The following is a 19,399-nucleotide window of genomic DNA, read 5'->3' as shown; positions in this document are numbered from 1 at the left end:
TGGGCCTGGTGAATTTTCGTATTCTTTGTTCTATAGTAAATCAGTAACATTTGAGGCTTAATTCTGGATTCCACTGTTCTTGATGAATTATATACTGACTTCAACTTTAAACATCAACACTATCCAAGTCAAATGAGACCCAAAATATAATAGGTTAGCCATCTACTTTTTTCAGAAATCTTCATTCTGTTATAACACAGTTTAAATTCACCTCTTTAAAAACTCGATCCTGACTGCTGGTGTGTGGTACATCTTTAATCCTTCCGCCAACAAATGAGTTCCTGGAGAATACACAAAAACAACTTTTAAAGTCATCATATAACACACAAAAACTACACACATGCAATATATACACTTTAATTATGACCAATCTAACTAGAGATGATTTAAATTGGGCCACTTAAAATTTTTAAAGAACTACTTTCTAGACTACAATGGGTTGGGTCTAATTCTGTACCGGGTTGAGACCACGTTATTGTCCGGTCTCTACCGGTTTTGGAGTAGATGTTTGATATCTTTACGAACAGATCAAATATTTTACAGATAAATAAGCTTTTTTTTCCAAAATGAATGTTTGTCACTTAATTTGGTTATAATAATTAATAAAGACAGATAAACTCTCAAATTTATTCATTATTATTATACATAAACATACAATTCGAATAAAAAAAACCAACAACAACAATAGCATATGTTTCATTTTATCTATATGAGATAAAAACAAATATGTACAATAATTGAGAAAAAAGGTACAATTTTATGGTATTAATATGACACTATCAACTTTGAAACATTTTATTTAATTTGTTAATCGTGTTTAGTAAAGATGCCGAGGAATTATTCAAAGTTACAAATTAGATTTTATGAATTATTCAATTGATTAATACTTTAAAAATGATAAAGAAAAATACAAATGTACATGTACATGGTTTAAGAATAAACAATATTATACATTGAAAGATTAACCATAATTTACTGACTTTTTCCAGTTAAGTTTTGACTTATAATCGCCGGTCAATATGACAATTGAATTCTTAAAATTTATTTTACAATTTTAATAAAAAAAAAGAGTAATAAACGTAAAAACTCAGTATTAAAATAGCACATAAAACACCAAAAAAGAAAAGAAAACAATATTCATAAAATATGTATTTTTTTATTAAAATAGATATTACAATTTTTGTATAATAAACAATTATGCTGAACATGATCAACATGGTAATATAACCAGTGTCATATTTTTACTAAGTGTGAACATAATAAGGGACAATTGCACAAGTGTGGTGTTGATCATGCGTTACACATATGGATTATAAATGATTGTATACATGTATATCCGTTGCTATTAATAATCACGATCATAAAGAAATAGCAAGTAATATTCTAATCTCTAGCATGCCAATCAAAGTTCATAATGAACAATGTCTTTCGTCCGTTCATTCATAAGTGATATACAATTCTGGTAAAAACCAATTAACCATTGAAAAGTTGATAAGAGAATATCTTGTCATCATGTCTACTAGTTCATCTTCACTTGCTGCATTTCTTGCTTGGACGCCCTTTGCTTTGCATCAATGCTTTTCTTGTACCACATGTGTTAAGAATATATTATACAGGAAGGGTGATGAGGGATGTTGGGATATTTGGGACGAGACAACAAATGAAGTGTGATGAACCGACTTATAATTACGACGTTACAATAAAATGTTTAAGATTGTTTATTACATGAGTCATTTTTGTACTTCACAACAGCAGGTGTCAAGAGCTGTGTGGCAGCTGTAAAAAGCTGCCCCGTACTTCACTTCAGTGTTGTTATATTTTTCTGGTCCTTCGGGATCATTGATGCCAGCACTATTAAGTGTTGAGAATTGAGTACCGCTCAAGCCGGTCCTAGGGGGCATGAGGGATGTTGCACTTATTCATTATCCCTCATGTACATACTCAAACAAAACGAGTCTGTAATTCTTATGCATTTTTTTGTGATTAATGCTTCCGAGGGATCACTTTGTTTCCAGATTTTCATAATAAACATTAAATAGCGTGTCAGCCACTTTGATATTTATTTATAAGCATGTAATTGAAACAAATACCGGTATGAAATTGTTATATGACATAAACAACAAGCTAGAGCATGTAATATATAAATTATATAATTATGCATGTATAACATATCTGATACATGCGCACAATGTTTGATAGAAACAATTTTATATAGTTTATTGCCAGGTTTTAAATGTACAATTTTACTTTAAAGCAGCACGCCTCCAGATTAATGCTTAATTTTTATGAAAATTTGAAAATGTATTTAACAGTATAATATTGTGAGGGCGTGAATGCAATGTACACATTATCAATGCCACTTACAACCACAAAGAGGTCAAAAAATGCAAAAATAGCCCTTACTGCGTTAGTAACGCAGTAGAAATATAGTTATGAATACTTAAAAATCTGTCATTAATCGCACATACCATGTAATTTATTACTAGAATTTTGAATCTTTATACTTTTCCTAAAATCTTGGCATTTTTCTCAGGTTTGATTTTATTGAAATATTTTTGTGCATCTTTAAGGCATATACGACAACTTCAAAAATAATGTCAGGGGCTATTTTAGTTTAGTTCTTGCTGCGTTCTGTTATATGCATTTTTAAAATGTATTCCTTCCTTGGTTATTTAAAAGAGATAACCGCACGTGACAAGTTATGAAGTGCATGAATACCAAAAATATCTGAGAAATGTAAAGCACAAAGCAGTTAACATAGACCTTAAAAAGCAACTGCAGCATTTTAGAGTGTATTTATCTGAAGGTAAGTAAGTTTTGATACCATACAGATATCCTTTTGCTCTACATTATTGTTGGGATTATAGGCCCATTAAGCCCTTAAATTGCTTTTATATGTATCTGCTCAAAAGCCTTTTTATTATTGGTGTCCAATTAAAGTTTCCAAAACGTTACTCATTGGCCATGTACCTGAACTATTTTTGCCTCTGTTGTTTCTTGGCAATTAGAACAGTTATAGTGATTTAGTATTTTGTAAGGGAGTCAAATTACCATTTTTTTTCAAAATAATTGCTACATGTATGACAAAATATTTCACATTCAGTACTATTTTCTCCAGGTCATGAGTACCTATCGTTCCCTAAAATAATTACATAAACAATATAAAATTTCAAGTTTTCAAGATTGAAGAAACACTAGTAAACAGTAATGTGTTTTTCTATATATCTCTCGCAGATATCCGGTTATTATTAAATTTGCCCAAGTGAATCAAAACATCTATATTTGTGTAAAAAGGGGAAATGTAATCTTGGCAAATCAAAAATAACTTATTTATTGCCAGCCTTAAGAAATCAATTTTTAAATAGAAGTTACCATGGATAAAAGTCAATGCATTATACATGGAAAGAGTCTTACAAAAAAGACCATTTATTTATCAGCTCAGTATATATCGTTCATACATAGCAAATGTTGTGATAATGACAGATTTATAATAATGTGAGAACCAGGAAATTATTGAATAAATAAATCTTTACAAAAGAAATATAAATCAAATTAATGTTAACCAAATACACTATGTACCTTGATAATAATGACGCTAAACTTTTCATCAAAGTACACGTTTTATCCTGAGGACATTTTATAAATTTCTCAAAGGGGTAGTTTTTTCTTAATAACATCACAGTACAAATTCTATTTGCGTGGCAATTGTCCGTTATTGAAGCTGAAACTTTTGAAAATATTCGTGCTAATTTATCATAACGATTTATTAACTATGCTGCACTGCGCTAATGACCAATTTGGCAAGAGTAATTACAAATGAAATTGTCAGTCGAGTTTTGCAACGCTCTTAAACTTTTGACAACGTTTGTTTATTGGGCTGAAAATCAATTCATCCTGCACTTAGATATTTGATTTGTTGATTTTATTCTTTTCAGTTAAAACAGTTTTTATGGAATACAAGTATATACAGATTTCATCAGTTTTATTGGCGACGCCGGTGAGCGGCGTCGTCTCTTATGGAATGCTTTTTATTTTGGCCTATGGAAGGAGCTGTTATTATTAGCAGTTGAGTCATATTGTGTTAATTAGTTTTATTTTGATTCGTAAAAGATGTTGTTATATTTGTATTAAATAACTCTATATAAAAAGCATGTGCATTGTGATATTATTTTCACGAAATTGTAGGCTCAGTTTAACAGCTTGTCCCTTAGTTTTATTGAAAATACTAAAACCCGGATTTCGAATATCGTTGTGGTCTACATTTTCGTTCATTCATTTATATATTTTCCAAATTTTCCTACAAGAAGAAAGTTCACCTGCAAATGAGTATAAGGATAGGTAATGGACTGTTGTAAACGATTATCCTATTGATTTTATCCATATTACGTTTATCTGTTGCACAGAATGGTTGTTTTTACAAAGTGTACCAGTATCCGGTGTTGAAAGCTATCCGATTTTCTGCAATTACTGCTGTCACATGGCCATCTATTTTTTATGCATACTTTTTTTTGATTTGCATGGCTTAATAAAATTGAGCCTGCAACATTTCTTAATTTTGATGTTTAGGGTGTTCTTTTGGGTTTCAGTTTTTCTCTATTTTATGGGGAAGTAACTCATGTTAACTAAATTATTTGTTCATTTCTGTCTATCTTAGGTATAACTTACTATTTTTGTTGTATTAAAATTTATCAGTTGTAAGGTCATCAAAAGCATTGAGGCCCTGATGAGTGAATATTATAATTTTGTACATATCCAGTTAAAGACTTAACTTGCCTTTGACATAAGCTCCAGTCATTCTCAGTACAGTTTGTAACTTCATTTAGTGGTTTAATTTTTTAACCGTGTGTAGTTCCATTTCTAAGTATAGTTGTACATAATTATAGTAAAATGTTTTTTTCCCATGAGAAAGTATGTGCTTCAACTACATTTGCATTCATAACGTCAAACAAAATTATTATTATTATTATTATTATTATATTTGTTATTTTAAAGAAATAAATATTCAAGGAGAATTAGAATGTTAAATTTTCTAGAAAACAATAAAGTTTGTATACTTCATGTGGGATTAACATAACACATACCCGAAGGAACAGCATCTGCCCCGCACCGGACCAGCACGTCTCTACAATCTTGTAATAAATCCTCACGAAAAAGACAAAAAGATATAAGTCACAGCATTTAGCAATGAGCAACTGCAAATCTAAATGATGAAATAATCTGTTGTCCTTTTAAAGAGGTATTAATCCTACGTTTATTCAACAGGCTTCAGTACGACTTAAATTGTCTATTCAATAAGTGTGAAAAAAGACTTGATTGGCTGTTATTACACGACCTTGGCTAACTATTCTTACACTATAAATTATCTTTGATTTTGTCCTCTAACATTACGTCATCAGAAAGTTTGTGCCATAGGACAAATTTAAGCAGCGATCCTTTCAATCAAACCAAACCTGCAACATCGTCAATTTTGTCTATTTGCGCTTCTTTAGTTTTTTTTCCTGATTCATACTAGCTTGCTAAGTCAGCACATTTACAGAATATTTAAATGTCACATTGAGCTCCTGAATGTCAACGGTCTAATGTATTTTGTTATGTTACGTGCTATTTTGTCGGGAATTTTCCAATAAATATGTCTAAATACATTGCATCATTCCATGGTCGTCAAATTCTAAATATATTTTTTTATGTGTGCATATTTATTATTTGAAATAATAAATTTGGATATTTGATTTCGTTTAAAGGCAAAATGGCAGAAAGTGATTTTCTGCTACTTCTTTGTAATGAAGCTAAAATAAACCTGACCTAATTTTATATGCTTTGTACTATGTAAAATTGAGAAAAGGAAACCCTTAGGACGTCCAAACGGCAAAATTGAAAATTTATCAATATTATTGAGCATGTTTATGGATGGTACTTGAAAGTCCGAGCTATTTACTTTTATGTTAACGAAACTAATTTCCTATTTATTAGCATAATTACAAATTGGCGCTTACAATGTATCAAAGAAAAGTCGGTTAATTATGTCTTCAGTAAATTTATCTGCGTGTCATGTAAATAAATTGATATAAACTCATCAGGATATATCATCTGTCGAACTTCAGACGTATTATTATGTGTCTCACAAACATTCTTGAGTATTACATGAATATATATTTAATAAACTAGAAAAGTATAACAAGTCAATTTTATTTTGTAATATCGGAAAGTGTTGCCCTGGAGACCAATGCCCTTTAATTCATATCATTTAAAAATTATACCTTGCCTTGTACTTAAAAGTACACATATTCTAACATTCGTAAATCAGTCTTTCTAGCTGCTTTGCTTAATCCTGAGAAAAACCGAACAAAGAGTATTAAAATTGTCTGTAAAATGGCGATAAAGGATTATTCCGTATGCATCGAGAAGAATGTTTTACAATGAGAAAAACAGAAAGAGTCATTGTCTGGCTTCCAAGGGAAGGGTTTAAAAGCTTAAACGTGCCAATGTTATATGTACTTTCTTAAACTAGGTATTGGTTGGATACTAGTATTTAAGATATCTCATATGGGAAAGTGCGTCAAAGAGTCAAAGAAATAGACAAAATTGTAATATAAAGTACATCATATTTTTTATGGTTATTTTTGTCCAATAAATGGCATTCCTTTAGGACACTTTTCCAAAAATATAACAATTTATTCTTAATTCAATTTCCCTTTTTCTGAATATATTTTATTAATGCTTCTCTTAAGAAATTTATACAGGAACGAGATTCGGTTTTTCTTATAAGTTTTTTTTTTAATTTTTAATAATTATTAAATGATATTTATATTTTCATGTTGTATCTTAATAAGCTTATTTCTATTTTTCGTAACACGTATAAATTAAAACTAATAACGAATTATACTTTGTGTTTCTATGTAAAAAAAAACAAACAAGCTGGTGACAAATTTTGATACTTGAAATGATCGTGCAATCATTTATGTTTTAAGCTGTGTTGCAGCAATATCCGCATTGGACGAAAAACTCTTTTATAAATTTGTCTGTTTGGTTGGTTTTACGACGCACTAACCATTTTAGGTAAAGTGTCACCAAAACAGGAAAGATAAATTAAGCTAACCATCGGTTTTACTAACTTCAAAGCAACACATAAGGTCAAAACCACCTCACCTGCTTGATTTAAGAGATGCATAGACTCCATTTCTTCTAACCCGTTTAGTCGCCGCCTTTCGATCACGATGGTTGCAATTATTTGAAATCTATAAACTTCTGTGTGATAAAACTTCTTTATTAAGAGATAATGATTCTTCCGTTTAATACATCACTACGGCACAAGTGAATGTTAACTATATAGAAAAAATATGTCCGGCTTAATTGTTATAAGATGTAACAAATATTGACATGAACATACATATTTTATGACGAAACAATTAAATAGAATCAGCTAAGTTTTTGACATAGCGAATGCAAATATTTCTTTCCAAATTTGTTAAGGATATGATGATCATTTGCTCATTCTTTTTTCCGAAATCTTTATTGGTTTTTAGAATATGGCACAAAATGAAAAGAATATGAATATTTACTCAAAAGTGGATAAGAATAGGCATTCATGCTCACTAGCATTGTCATAATGGTGATAAATGTGCATATTTTTCAGATTCACTCTCCGTAATATTATCAATTAAAAGTTGAAAGTCCGAAAATATTATGATTAAGAAAAACTCCTTTTGCGATTTCATGATATTTTAAATAATTTGTCATTCAAGATATAATAAAGATCCCAAGCCACGTAGGAATACGAGGAAATGAAGATGTAGATTTTGATTTTGTTACAGAATCATTAAATACTGAACCGGTAGATTTTCGTTACCAAATAATGATTATGACCCTTAATACGTAAAGTTATTTTATCTGAACAGAAAATAAATTTTCTGTCTGAATGGAAATCAAATTTGGACAAAGCTGTATTTAACAAACTTCATGATATCAAGCCTTGTCTTGATAAATCACCATCTATATCTCTCCGTAACCGTCATGAGATTTAAAGCTTAACATGCTAGAGATTCCTTATCTCCTAGCAGGAGACGATGCTCCATTTTGTGAAGCTTGCAATGAATATTTTTCTGTCTAGCAAGTATGTTAAGAATATAAAGGAAAACGAATACCAAAACGGAAATTGAAAATAATGCAGACTCTGTGCGGTAAATGGGAAGTGACATCTACCGTCTTTAGCATAATTTGAAATAATAAATTTTCAATTAAGAAACATCTATCGATGTATTCATATGGCGGCAACCATAAACGCAGCGTACAGTCCCATAGTAAAAGAATAATGCGTGCGTGCGTGTAATTTGTGCCCTAAGCGATTAGACATAGGCAGACCTAAATAAAATGATCTTTTGAAAGAGGATTATGGTTATGTACATACAACTGCTAAATAATTTTGTTTTAAAAAAGCAACATATCATGAGAGTGATTTGTCTCTTTTTCAAATACACAAGGTCTTGATGTCTCCAGGATAAAAAACAAAAGTATGGGCGCGTTTCAGATTTTATGTTCATTTAGTCTTTTTCTTAGGGATACAAATTCATTATTGCTAACTGCCATTACAACCGATAGAGGCTACTTTTTATTTAAATGTTTTAAAACTAACATATTGAAATACTTACGAATATTGTTGTTTCTTAATTGTTTATGCCTGCTTAATCATTGCTATATTATGTGGATATTAATTAAAAATAAGTTAACATTGTTTCAAATCTTATAACGTTTCAAAGAGATCGATATACGTTTTTTTCTCTCATTTGTTGCATGGATTGTTTAGATTTGCTAAAAGTTATTTCGTTTGCATTTTCAGTATATGTTTAAACATATACCTTGTAGATGTCTATTCAGCAATTTACAGTTTACAGACATCATTAAGATGAACCTCTCTGAGTCTTTAACCTAAATAGATATACATGTCTCTATCCAATTAATGTCTTGCGAAAGGAAAATTTATTACCTTCTCTCATGAAGCTATTTTATAAGCTTAAAGTCTATAATCAGTGATAATATAGCCTTACATAATTATAAGCGTAAATTAATGTATTTTCTGGCCCTGTTGAAAGCTTTTATCACGATGCTCACAAATCTTATTATGGTTGTAAGTTACCATCTACTTAAAAGCATATCAATATTCTTTACATACGTTTCATATTAAAATGTGACTCATTTGAGACACTTAATACAATCAATTTTACATTGTCTTTTCTCGATTTACATTTTGGTACGTGTCACATTCTAGTGCAATATCTAAGTCCTAAGTGTAATGATAGAAATGTTTGTAGTGTATAGACAAAATTCAGATATTGAATTGTCATAGATCTGCTTTGCCACCATGATTTAATTGAGAATGGTATAACTATTGAATACTAATTATGCTTTCACTTACTTCTTACGTTTTTAAACAGGCTTCTTCAAATTGTCGTTTGAAGAAGCTAAGTATGATTTACAGGACTATTACGGCAAAGTATTTACACTTTTAACAAATTGGTAAGTTTTTCCTGTTATCCATCAAACAGAAAATGAATTCCTTTCCGAATAAGAGATCGTAGCGGCCACAAGATCAGAATGAAATAATAAGATTCTGATTCAAGTTTTTATGACAAAATGAAAATGAAAATGAAAATATTGGACACTACAGCGTCCAATATGGTTATACATTGGACGGTCACGTGGTCCAATTCAAAATCAACAATGCTGAATTGATATATTGTGCTTAATTCAGGCTATATCCAAGCTCCGGCAACACATATTTAGTTAAGCATACCATATATTGTCTGAACATAAAAGAAAGAAAATATATAGTCACTTTGTTGTCCGAAAATATCGTGACATTTCTCTGGGCTTACTATTTTATTCCAGTTGTCTGGAGATTTGTCTCTCAACCGCCGTAAATTATTGTAACAATTACATCAAGACACCTGCCGGTGACAAATTTGGAAATTTTATAAAGATGTATAGAAAACTGCCGCGTTTTATTCAAGCCGCTGGACAGTTCCTGTCTGTCAATTCTTTTATAACCTGAAGAGCAATATAAGATCATTACAACTTATTTATTCATGACAAAATGCACGTATTAGATGTAGAACTCTGTAACAATACGTATTAGACATTTTTGTAAATAAACCAAAGGAAATAAAACCATTAGGCTTTCGAGTAATAACAAGTAAGACAACCTTCAAATATACAAAATATGTTCGTCAAAATGTCAAAGAAAATTTTCCATCATGGAATTACAAATCGTCGGAAGGTCAAGTTAAAAGTCATATAATTTTCTTGCCATTTTCAAAGAAAAGTTTTTCAACATGAATATTTCATCAAAAGTTACACGGACGGCTCACAGGATGGTTGCAAGTAGGTGCAACAGTCTTTTAAAATCATTTAGACATATTGCAGCTTTATTCAATATCTCAGAATTTCTAAAATCCACATTTACTAAATATGTTACCATTTAGCCAACAAGATAAACCATAAGGGGAGGACCCTAGATAATGTTTGTATAACTTTTGGTCCAACCGTACATTATATTTATGCTTAAGATAATGATTTTAGATTGTGTAAATTTATCATGTACAAAATATACAATAAAATATTATTAAATAAATAAAAAAATAATATAAAAGCCAAATCTATTGACCTAGGATTGTCATACATTTTATAGATATTGGTAATATTTTTTTCAGATTCACACACCTATTTATTATCAATTTAAAATCGAAAGTCGGATAATATTATGATTAAGAAACTCCTGTCAATTTGCTTGTTGATGTTGTTTACCGTTATTTTTGTTTGTTTGTTTGTATGTTTGTGTGGGTTGTTTTTTGCACTTCAGTTTGTGAAGGGTTTTTCCAGGAACAATGAAATAAGACTTTTACATGGTGATGGTGATTGTAGAACTCACTGTTCCTTGGGAAGAGAGAGTAGAAGAGTCATATGAGATCAAGAAGGGGAAATACCAAGACTTGGCAGACACTTTTAAAGAAAGAGGATGGAAGACCTGGGTCTTCCCAGTAGAAGTTGGTTGCAGAGGCTTTCCATCACAGTCAGTTTGGAAAATGCTGGGAGCAGTGGGCATTAAAGGAGGAGCCCGGAATACCGCAGCACATGCTCTTGGCAAAGCTTCAGAGAGAGCGTCCAGTTGGCTCTGGCTAAGACGCAATGAACCAACCTGGCAGCCATCGTAGACGAGGTAGTACCTGATCAACACTACCTGCCCCACCATCTAGAGGATGTTCCGATATAAGGGGCGAAACATCCAGTGACAGATGGGTACTCGGCTGATGACGTCTACGTTAAGCAGTATATCTGTATTTTCACATTATTGATGTTGGTTTACCAGTGACTTCCAGGATAGGCTGGATGAAAACCAGGAAAGAATGGTGACAATGGAGAGACAGACGACATCTAGGAAAGACTAGAAACCGGTGTATAATGGGTCGGCACCCCATTATGCAGTCTCTGCGAGGATGCAACCATACAGTACGCTACAACAGAACACAAGAGTAAATACCCCCAGGGCCATCCGAGAGGGGGGAGGATGAAAGGCCAAACAGGACGGATACTATGGCAACGAACAGAAACGTACAACGGACTTTGACTGGAGAAACCACATCAGTGGTGTGTCAATGTGGAAAGATTTGTAAGAATCATCGAGGACTGAAGATCCATCAGACGAAGAGCGGTTGTAAGTCACAGCGAAAACATCAGCAACGCACAGGTTTACCTGGTGAGACGGGGGAGATATCTGGTCAGGTTTCCAACCTCAGTACTAGAAGTCTCCTAGCTCCTGTTTTTTCGATGGCTGGTAGCAGGTTGGCGGGGGAGGTAACACAGTCCATAGATGATCTCTTGAGTGTGCAGGAGAATATACATGTTATTGTTCCTGAGGAGCAAAATAATGATGTACCAGATGAAGAAGAGGACTCACCAATATTCAGGCTGAATACAAGGAAGGACTCACCTATATTTGGGCCAAGTTTAACCCAATCCAGTGAGAGAGTCTCAGCCACAGAAAATAGTACCGAAGATCCACTTACCTTCCCAGAGTCATGGCGAACATCACCACTTGCAGGAAGTACCAGGGTGTCACACGACCTAGTCAATGAAAAGCAGCAGCCAACTTCTAGTGAGAGGAAACAGAAGATTGCTTGGCCAAAGATGAACGACGAAGGCTGGGCACTGTTTGACGAAGACTTATACTTAGTTCTACAGTCAACACTCATTGGAGCAGTAGGAAAGAAATTGGAGGCACTTACTTCACTAATATACACACTTGGGAAGGAAAGATTTGGCTTAGAAAATAAACCCAATCTCCCGCAACCGCCTCCAGTCCCTAACAGGCGACTGTGTGAAATAAAGAAGATCCGACTAGAACTGCGGTCTCTAAGGAAGCAGTACAAGCAATCAAGTACGGTTGAGAAGGAAGGTATTAAGCAACTCAGAGAGCAGATACGATCAAGACTCTAGTCGCTGACTAATGCTGAAAGACTTAGACGAAAAAGGAGGGAAAAGACAAGGAAAAGAACAACTTTCATATCAAACCCATACAAATTTACGAAAGAACTATTGGGCGAGGAGAAATGTGGTAAGATGGAGAGTAGTCGGAATGAGGTGGAAGAGTACCTTAAGGAAACCCATTCTGACCCACACCGAAGCGAATCATTGGGAGAATGCGGAAGAATCCAACCAGTAGACGAGCCTGCCATTCCGCTAAACATGAAGGAGCCCACATGGAAAGAAATAAACGATGTGGTCAAGAAAGCACGTTCTTGCCCTGTCTCAGGCCCTAGTGCCATCCCATACAAGGTGTATAAGAAATGCTCAAAGCTTTTAAAAACACTATGGTCACTTTTACGGGTGGTATGGAGGAAAGGAAGCATTCCAAATTGTTGGCAGACAGCGGAGGGCTGTCTTGTCCCAAAGGAGAAGAACTCAAAGAATATAAGACAGTTCCGGACTATATCATTGTTGAGTGTGGAAGGAAATATCTTCTTCTCCATCCTAGCCAAGAGAATGACAACTTACATGATAGAAAACAAGTATATCGACACGTCTATACAGAAAGGTGGAATCCCAGGATTCCCTGGCTGCGCCGAGCACACTTTTGCGCTCACATAACTTCTACACGAGGCAAGAATCAACCAAAAAGACCTTATGGCTTGACCTTGCAAATGCTTATGGCTCCATACCCCACCAACTTATTTATGAGGCACTACAGCACTACCATGTTCCAGAACAAGCAAGAAATTTGGTCACGAGCTACTTCAATGACATTCATTTGAGGTTTTCATGCAGTAGATTTACCACAGATTGGGTTCCACTGGAGAAAGGCATTGTCACAGGATGCACCATCTCTGTCATATTGTTCGTTATGGGTATGAACATGATCATCCGAGCAGCAGAGAGGGAATCAAGAGGTCCACAGACAAATACCGGCATTCGTCTACCATCCAATAGGGGATTCATGGATGACATGACTATCACCACAGAAACCCACATCCAGGCGAGATGGATTCTGCACGCACTTGATGAAACAGTGTCATGGGCAAGGATGTTATTTAAGCCAAGAAAGTCAAGGTGTTTGGTAGTGAGGAAGGGGAAGGTAACAGACAGATTCAAACTAACTATACAGAAAGAAGAGATTCCTTCGTTAGTCAACAACCCAGTAAAGTGTTGGAAAATGGTTTGATTCTACACTCAAGGACACCAAAAGTCAAGGAAGTCTAAAACAGCAAGTTGAAGAAGGGCTAAAGAGAATAGACAAGTCAGCACTCCCTGGAAAGTACAAAGCATGGATCTTCCAGCACGGTCTTTTAGCTAGACTTATCTGGACATTGATGGTCAATGAAATCCCCATCAGTCTAGTCGAGAAGCTGGAGCAGTCAGTTAGCAAGCATCTAAGGAGATTGCTAGGCCTCCCTTCATCATTCACCAGTTAAGGTTTATATAGCCGGTCATCAAAACTACTGATGCCATTCAACTCACTGGTCGAAGAATACAAAGTTGCTAAGGCACGTCTGCTGCTTACACTTAGGGACTCGTCTGATGAGAAGATCAGTGGTGCAGGAATTGAAGTAAGAACTGGAAGGAAATGGTCGGTAAAGCAGGCAGTAGACCAAGCTGAAAGTAGTTTAAAGCTCTAGGATATTATAGGAACAACAAACAAGGACAGAGAAGGAATAGGTATCAGGTTCAAACAGAGATGGAGAGATTCTGATAAAATGGAGAGAAGATCATGGGGCAGACAGAGCTAAGGAGAGCAGACGATGAAACACAGTCATCAGGATCAGTCAAACTTGGTTCACAGGGATGCTGGATGAAGTGGAACTTTCCAGAGAGGCAGTTAACCTGACAGGAGCTGTGGAGTTATGAGCCACTTCAATTGAGTTTTCTCCTTAGATCTGTTTACGACCTACTACCCTCCCCCAACAAATCTTAAACTGTGGAAGTTGTCAGAAGATCCCAGATGTCCACTTTGCGGGAATGTACGATCATTACACCATATCATGTCATCATGTAATACTGCACTGTCCAAGGGACGGTACAGATGGCGCCACGACCAAGTTCTTCGTGAAATGGCGGACATCCTGGAGAAAGAAAGAAAGAAAGATAGACCGTTGAAAAAGACTGGACCACACTTTATCAACTTTGTTTAAGAGGGGGGGAAGACGTCTGCAAAATCAACAGGTACTGGCATTTTACATGATTCAAAGAACTGGGAAATGTTGGTAGACCTTGGGAAGAAGTTAAAGTTCCCAGAGGAAGTGACTCACACATCCCGCCGGCCAGATATAGTAATGCGGTCAAGGTCTCCGAAGTTAATTTTGATGGTAAACTCACAGTTCCTTGGGAAGAGAGAGTAGAGGAGTCATATGAGATCAAGGAGGGGAAATACCAAGACTTGGCAGACACTTGTAAAGAAAGAGGATGGAAGACATGGGTCTTCCCAGTAGAAGTTGGTTGCAGAGGCTTTTCATCACAGTCAGTTTGGAAAATGCTGGGAGCATTGGGCATTAAAGGAGGAGCCCGGGATACCGCAGCACATGCTCTTGGCAAAGCTGCAGAGAGAGCGTCCAGTTGGCTCTGGCTAAGACGCAATGAACCAACCTGGCAGCCATCGTAGACGAGGTAGTACCTGATCAACACTACCTGCCCCATCATCTAGAGGATGTTCCGAGATAAGGGGCGAAACATCCTGTGACAGATTGGTACTCGGCTGATGACGTCTACGTTAAGTAGTAGATCTGTATTTTCACATGACCGTTAATATGTTACTGTGTAAAAGACAAAAACAAATGACAAATAAAATGTTTCTATATTGTCTTAGGTTGTTACTTAAGAAATGTCTAAGAAAATGCTGTTACATTATTATAATCCTCTAATAATGCAAAATCATTAAACTAAATGTTCATCCGCTTTTTCTAGATTAACCTTGAAGATTTTAACATCACCATAATGTATATATATTATCATTAAAACCTTACAGACACCAGTGACAAGCAATCTTAGTTTTCCTAGCAGGAACAGTATAAAATTCTAACGATTTAGGAAATAACCTTATAAGACAGCTGCTTACAAAATCTGCAGCTGTCAACAGAACAATTATCGAAGATTCTAGGAAACATGTCTTTAACATGAACCCAACAATGTAACTTAAATGTACATATGGACATTGCTTACATTATTAAATCAAATGTTTTGACTGAGATTGTTAATGTCAATGTCAATGCAGAGCGCTTAATAAGATAGAAGGACCTTTCGTACAATGAACTTTTTGCCATTTGTTTTGTTAACATCCCAATTATTTGAAAGACATGCCAAAGGAATCTTTTGTAAGTGAGATTGACTGTTCATAATTATAGGTAAGGCATGACCGTTGACGTATTGTCAAATCTAAGGAGAACATTTGTGCAATGTTTAGAGTAAGGACAAAAGAATATAATGATATGATCAAGATGAGATACGAATTAAACATAAACTTTATATGTGATATCTGTGTCATTGTTTTGTTAATAAGATAATAGTTCTATGCTTAAAAGCATGTGTTGCCTCTGTATTACATATGCCTATAAGTTTGCATATTTTTATAATGCAATAATCAGATTGCGAAAATATTGTACCATATAAACCAGTATGGTAATGTATTCATGTAATAGATATCATTGAATTATTCGCTACGTCTCAAAATACCTTCACATTCAAAACATTTTAACTAGAGACCAGTGTTGTTCGAAAAAGTGAAAAGGCGTTTTCTCAAAATATTTATAATTACTTCACTTTAATAAGTCTGTTATTTCACAGGTATTTAAATACATTTTGTCTCTATCGTTAATCTAATCCGACTTGACCTTATAAGCAGCTATTGTACGAGTATGTCTGTAAAATTGTCTATTGCTATTGACAAAAATAACAAACTGTAATGGCCATATACTGGGGTCAGCTCGTAGATTGCTTATCTGTCCATACTTGAAATTTTGTGAATGCTTCTCCATACAGTTCATGATCTATTTCCTAGTTATTTTTGTGAACGTTTATGCCAGAATGAAGATATGCGTAACGAAATCTATTCTGCATTTCAATGCATTAGTACTTCAACCCAATATGAAAAGTCAGTCTAAAAAATAAAAACAAATTTATTTGACGCCTCAAATAGAGACTTTATGTATGTAAAAATAAAAAGTTGATTGATGAAAAAAAATAATATCTTTTTTTCTTTTTCATGATTTTGGAGTAACTGTATAAGATTTCACACTTTTCAGTTTTGTCGAGAGCCTGACTTGGAATCAGTATGATATATATCAAAATTTAACTCCATTATACCCTGCTGTAAAACTAGCGTGAGAGGTGTATCTATAAACAAATAATTATGTATACTAATAATCTAGTTCTAATAAACGAGATGAAAAAAATGTTGACAATATTTTTGACGACAATATTGAAAATTTGAATTTATCGTTTGATTTGAATTAAATTGTCCTTTTGTCTGGTTTGTCTTTTAGCAGTATATTCTTTTTGCTGTAGGATGCTATCTTACATGTTTTTTGTTTTGTTTTTGTTGTTGTTGTATTTTTTGTTTTTGTTTTTTGTTGTTTAAATAATTTTTATAATATTATGTCAAAAAGGTGACAACATAATATACAAGTCGCAAAGACGTTGTCATTTCTATTGAACATGTATCTTAATTTTAAACATACTCGAAACCGCGTGAAAAGGTAAAAGTGAAAACACGTAAAAACGAGGGAAATCGAACAGAAATGTGTCATTTGAACTTATCTTCAAAACATGCTAATAATTCATTATCAGTAATTTATAATTATAATTGCTTTTTAGAAATAGTCAGAAAACTATGAACAAAATCAATGAACGTAATGATGGTATTTTTAAAATATAGACTGTTGTTCATATTTTAAATTAACTTACATGAAAACAATACAGCAAAGACTACTTCCTTTTGCTTACTTTTATTAGAATTTTAAATAGCCTATCATGCCTACGATGAACAACGTTTGTGACATTTTTGCAAAAAAAAAAAGAAAAAGAAAAGCAAGTCTCATTTGTAAATGATGTTTCAATGTACGTTCATAATTACGAATTGGTTTGCTTTGCCAATTCAGAATTTTCCTGTATTATAAAAAAAGAAAAAAATGTTAGAAGGCAATGTGTTTTCAAAACATAATTCAAAAATATAATCTTAATGGTCGTCAAGCACCGCAGAATTGATGAACGGCAGAGGTATGATTTTTCATGGTCTTAAGAAGAACTATATGTGATATGAAATTATGAAATTTCGGATTCAGAAATATCCCCATATATGTTCATACAGCAGTATTTTTTTAAACCTTCACTGTGAAAGCAATAAACGAAACTAAATGCTTTGGAATTTTATAAAAGGATTAGAGAATATGCAGTCCGAGTAACACAGCAAGATATCAAAAGAATAATGTAAAAAGCAAGAACCATATCTAAATAATGATCACATTCATATGGTGGCTGATATGTGCCATTCGTGTTTTCGCCCCGCGAACCCGCCAAGCGAAAAGTCGGGAATTAACAAGTTTAAACGGCGGGGTCGCGGGACGAAAACACGCTTATTAGCGAGGGCGCGGGACGAAGTCTAATAAATTACATTTCGCCCCGCGGGGGCGCGGGACGAGATTAAAGAAATAAAACGGCGTGGACGCGGAGCGAAAACGCGCAAATTATCGCCCTCGCTAATTAGCTAATTAGCGGGGGTGGGGCGGCGAAGTTTTATCCCGCGCCCGCGCTAATTAATGTGTTTTCGTCCCGTGACTCCGCCGTTTTATTTCCTAAATCTCGTCCTGCACCCCCTGCAGGACGATGTTTTATTTATTAAACTTCGCCCCGCGCCCTCGCTAATTAGCGTGTTTTCGATCCACCACCCCCGCAATTTTAACTTTTTAATTTTCGACTTTTCGCTTGGCGGGGTCGCGGGGCGAAAACACAAATCAGTCACCATACATTCAAGTGTCTGGAACGACTCAAAGTAAGATACTATTTTACTGAATTTACTTAACATGTCACGTATGGGTCCGCCGCAGACGGAAAGACAGCTGCAGTAATAATATTTCTTTCAACGCTGTACACGTAGGTCTAGAGGACAAGGTATTAGCAAAGTGTTAATTGTACTGGAAAACATACAGATGCTTTTAGTAATGTAGAACTGATATAAAACATTAAAAAAGTTATAAATTTAAGTTAATGCAATCAAAGCAAAGACCAAATTTCTGCTACTGTTCTTATATAATATTAATAGTATTGCCCATGAACAGTATATGGATTATCAATAATATTATTTAAAAGAAAGAAGTAAAGAAGCCATATTATATATAATAGAAATTTAAGATCTAATTCAAAACCGTTGGTAATTCTCAATATACATTTATATATGAACCAAGAAAATTAAATGCTTTATATTGCTTATGATTCATTGTTCTAAACGGAAAGCAAGGGACATAATAATTTTATTTAATTATAAAAAAATGACTATTCGTTTGGCGAAAGCACCGTGCATATCCAGTAACGCATGATTATGTTTTAGATATATCGGTGTGTTTACCTGTTGTGTGACTGGTTTCGGTAAAGTATTGCACAGATTCGGCGTTACGATTGCACACTTCTTTCCTAGTTTAAATATTCTTTATTGCGAATATACACTGGAAAACCTGACCTGCATCCATGTATCAATTTAAATAACTTGTCCTTTCTTATCACCAGCAGGTGTTACTATATAATTGTATCGGTGGTAATATTGGAGTGAGATACATCTCAAGAGAATGGGTATCAAGTTTTCAACTTAGGATAGTTTAACGATATTCTTGGAACACCAAATGACTGTAAATAGCTTCTAATTACCATTTGC

The sequence above is a fragment of the Ruditapes philippinarum genome, unplaced genomic scaffold, assembly GCF_026571515.1.
Source record: "Ruditapes philippinarum isolate M1 unplaced genomic scaffold, ASM2657151v2 ctg1685_1_1_1_1, whole genome shotgun sequence".
NCBI classification, from domain to species: Eukaryota; Metazoa; Mollusca; class Bivalvia; order Venerida; family Veneridae; genus Ruditapes; species Ruditapes philippinarum.
Note: the sequence above shows the minus strand (reverse complement) of the source record.